The sequence below is a fragment of the Octopus bimaculoides genome, chromosome 4, assembly GCF_001194135.2.
Source record: "Octopus bimaculoides isolate UCB-OBI-ISO-001 chromosome 4, ASM119413v2, whole genome shotgun sequence".
Taxonomy (NCBI): domain Eukaryota; kingdom Metazoa; phylum Mollusca; class Cephalopoda; order Octopoda; family Octopodidae; genus Octopus; species Octopus bimaculoides.
The window spans coordinates 78,352,429-78,357,256 of NC_068984.1; the positions used below are offsets into that span (position 1 = coordinate 78,352,429).

The window sequence follows — 4,828 nt, forward strand, 5'->3', positions numbered from 1 at the left end:
ATATATATACATATATATATATATACATATATATATATATATATATGTACGTGTATACACACACGCGCACCCCTCCCTCCCACACTCAGAGTTAATAAATAGGATGATAGATAGGCATAGGTATAGACAGATATACATATGTGTACGTGTATATACATACATATATATATATATATATACACGTGTGTGTGTGTATATATGTGTGTGTATATATATATATATATATATATACATATACATATATATATATATACATATACACATATATATACTCATACATACACAGCAGTGTATTGATATCTGTGGGTGTAAATATTTCAACTTGAGTGGAATTCGGTGCTAATGTGAAGAATCCTTCGCTAAGAGATACAGGTTAAGAATACGAATTCATCATTAAGTTGGCATATAGTTTTTTTGTGAAAACGATTAAACAGTTTGTTGAACCTTGTGGTTAACGTTTATTTAAGAAGAAGGAAGGTTTATGGGGGGAGAGTATTTGTGCCCTAGAGATGAAAGAATCCTGTTTTTTAATTAATACGGGTACATGAATGGTAAGAAGAATCGTCTTAAGTTTGGAATGTGTGCATATATGTATTTGCGTGTGTAGTATATATTAATGTATAATATATATATATATATGTGTGTGTGTGTGTGTGTGTGTGTGTGTGTGTGTACATATATAATATAATGAAATATTCGCCTAATACACACACATATATATGTATATATGATTATATATATGTATATCTATCAAACTAGCTCCGTATCATTCTGTGTGTCTGTCTGTCTGTCTCTCTCTCTCTCTCTCTCTCTCTGTCTCTCTCTCTCTCTCTCTCTCTCTCTCTCTCTATATATATATATATATATATATATATATATATATATATATATATACACACACACACAAACATATATATTTATATGTATGTATATATATATATATATATATATATTATATATACATGTGTATATGTGTCTGTGTACACACACACACACACACACACACACATATATATTATCTTTTACTTGCGGTAAAGCTGGGGCACCGCCTTGAATTTTTAGTCAAATGAATCGACCCCAGTACTTATTTTTATAGCCCGGTACTTATTCTATAGGCCTTTTTGCCGAAGTTACGGGGACGTCAACACACCAATACCAGTTGTCAAGCGGTGATGGGGCAGGCCAAACACAGACACAAAGACACACAAACATGGACATATATGCGACGGGCTTCTTTCAGTTTCCGTCTGCCAAGTCCACTCACAAGGCTTTGGTCGGCCCGAGGCTATAGTAGTAGACATTTGCCCAAGGTGCCACGCAGCGTGACTGAAGCCGAAACGATGTGGTCGGGAAGCAAGCTACTTACCACACAGCCACTACACAAATATGTGTTTATATATATATATAAATATATATATATTTTCTTTGAATAAAAAAGGCGGTGCTCCAGCATGGCCGCAGTCAAATGACTGAAACAAGTAAAAGAAAAAAAAATACACGGGACTTAATTTATGATACTATCAATACTGTATGATATAATGACTCCATTTCGTTATATACGAGTGCTCTTGTTAAATGTTTTTGCCTCGTGTGTGTGTGTGTGTGTGTGTGTGATAAACGCTACCACCAGCTGACTGACCCTTGAAATCTTTTAGCGGAGTCCACTTTGTTGTATGAATTTTGGCAAGATCTCAGACCGGAGCATCATAGTTCAGTAGCGTGATGCCGTTTCCCGCCTCATCCACAACTTAATCATGGATTCATCCTTTTTTTTTCCCTACCAGTTTCATAGACACTTCAAAACTAATGGGCTCTGCCCTTTGTCCTTTTGCTAAGCTTAAAATCATAAATGTAGGCGTTTTATGCGTGTGTGGTGTTGTGTAATGTGCCCAATATATATATATTTTTCGTAATTATTCTGTTATTTTATCCATCAGTTTGTATTTTGAATTTCTCGTCTCCCCTTCTGTAATTGTTGGTGCGCAAAGTCCGTAAAGAAATCTACCCTCGAATTTTTCATTAAGATATTCAGTTTTTTTTTTATTTATTTCGTGGAAATTATTCCTAACCTCTCACACAAGCATATGATGGTATGTATGCATACATACATATATAAAAAAACATTCATACATATACACATGTATGCATACACACACACACACACACACACACACACACACACGCATATATATACATAGATATAATTATATAGATATAGGTATAGATATAATTTTATATATGTGTACACACATATACACATAGATATATATATATATGTATACATGCATATAATTTTATATATACATACATTCACATATAGATTACATAATGAATGTACATATACATCTCTCTCTCTCTCTCTCTCTCTCGCTCTCTATATATGTGTGTGTAGATATATGATATACTAACATGCTTATACATATGATGCACATACACACACATATATAATACATAAATTTATGTATGTAGGCCACACACATATTTGCAGATACATATTGGCAGACGGATAGATATTTTGTGTTCACGCTTGTGAATTATACACACACACACACACACACACACACACACACACACACACACACACACACACACACACACACACACACACACACACACACAAGCGACACAAACAAACAAATACACACACATACGCATTCATGCGCGCGCGTGTGTACACATATATGTGCCAAAACATATCAATATCAGAAGCAAATGAGGAACAACGTAGAAGTAAAAGATGCCTAAGGTTATCCTGTTCATCCATTGATGATCAATAAAAACAATCACTTCAGACATACAACGTCTCAACAGGGTTACGCATCCATGCAATAGACCAGAGAATTACAACTGCTGCCGTCTTCTTGTACTACACTTTCCGTGCCTTGAAGTTACGGAAGTGGTGATATTTCTTTGTCGGAAATGCCTGATACTCCATCTATCGCAAATGAAAGGTCTGCCGTCTTTACCATCAGTAATCAGCAAACACCATGACTAACTATGCTGCGCTAGAACAAAGGATACTATCAAGTGTGATAATGATTGGAGAGAGAGCAAAAAAAAAAAAAAAGAAAAAAGAAATCGCTCTTCTCTTACCTGTACTACATGTTCACTTGAACCTGCAACATTGGAGGTTATTCCATTGTCTCATTGTCCCAGTTGTACGTAATACGGGTTCATCGGACTTCGAGAAAGCCCGAGTCGCAAGAGCTGAACTCAAGAGACGGGAGAGAAAGCGGCGCCTTCTCCTTCCAAAACCAACCCCTTCTATCCCTTGTCCACAATGTCCCCGTATGTTTCATGCAACCTTTGGATTGCGGAGCCATCTGCGGTTCAAACACCCAGGAAAATGAACTGGATTGCAAGCTCGGAAACACGAGACGCAGCCAACTACTACTACTACTACTACTACTACTACTACTACTACTACTACTACTACCACTACTACTACTACTACTACTACGTAATACTCCATCCACCACGACAAAACTATTTGACTCTTAGTTGGGGGTCTGTCATCTAAGTGTCTCGCAGTCTTACTCGCTAGAGTTAGGTTTTGCTTTTTTATAGTGGGAAAAGAGCTGTGCATGCATCAGACACAATTTCTCGCTCTGATATATTATGCTCAGCGGTCAGATACAGGCAACGCAACTGAATTTGTATGAAAATACAGGAGATTGTCAAAGTGGTTGAAAAGATCTCCAGACCACGCTGTACCATCTGTTGTTGTTGTTGTTGTTGTTGTTCAATCCGTCGGTTACGACGACGAGGGTCGCAGCTGATCCGATCAACGGAACAGCTTGCTCGTGAAATTAACGTGCAAGTGGCTGGGCAATCCACAGACACGTGTACCCTTAACGTAGTTCTCAGGGAGATTCAGCGTGACACAGAGTGTGACAAGGCCGGCCCTTTGAAATACAGGTACTACTCATTTTTTCCAGCTGAGTGGACTGGAGCAACGTGAAATAAAGTGTCTTGCTCAAGGACACAACGCGTCGCCGGGAATCGAACTCACGACCTTATAATCGCGAGCCGAATGCCCTAACCACTAAGCCACGCGCCTTCACTCTGTACCATCTAACTTAGTGTATATCCACGCCATGAAACATCATTCTGGGTGCTGACCCTGCATTATGGCTTCTAGCTCATCATGATGGTATGTTGCCATTTGCATCAGTTGTCCACATAGGCCTTCTGCCATCAACTTCGAAGTTGTTGGCATGAAGATTAGTTATTCATTCATATTCTATTTGAATAATTGATAACACGCTTGCGTGCGCTCACACAGATCAGTTTTAGAGTGTTACTGATGATATGTAACCCAGTACCGGATTGTCGGCGATAAAAATTATACAGTACTATAGATCCATTTCAGCCGATCTTACCAATCGGTTTCGCACTGTATTTAGATAACTGGATATTAGATAACAAATCGTTGAAGAAAACACCGCCGTACTCTTCAGAAATGTATGTATCTATCTATCTATCTATCTATCTATCTATCTATCTATCTATCTATCTATCTAATATTCATAGACCCGGAGGGTAGATTGGTTGTTCTGGATGTCGATGGCAGCGATGGGTGTGCTTTTCGACTCATATCAGTATACGCACCACCTTTAACAGGTAGGCCGGATTTCTTCCGACGTCTAGAAGTATTCCTAGGAACGTCTCGTCCTTTACTTTTAGTGGGGGATTGGAATGCTACCTTGGACACGCATCTAGACTATGTGGGCAGAGATAGGAATAGACGGGGATCCAAATGCCTCAAAGACCTGCTCAGACGCTTTCAACTGTCTGACAGGTACCGACTCGATTACCCGAATGCGCC

At 38.4% G+C, this 4,828-nt stretch overlaps 1 protein-coding gene across 2 annotated transcripts in view; it reads left to right on the top strand.

The window, feature by feature from the left end:
- Nucleotides 1-4,828, top strand: part of LOC106877928 (kelch-like protein 9) — a 381,832-nt gene that overhangs the window by 36,438 nt on the left and 340,566 nt on the right. The gene's annotated exons all lie outside the window — the stretch shown is intronic.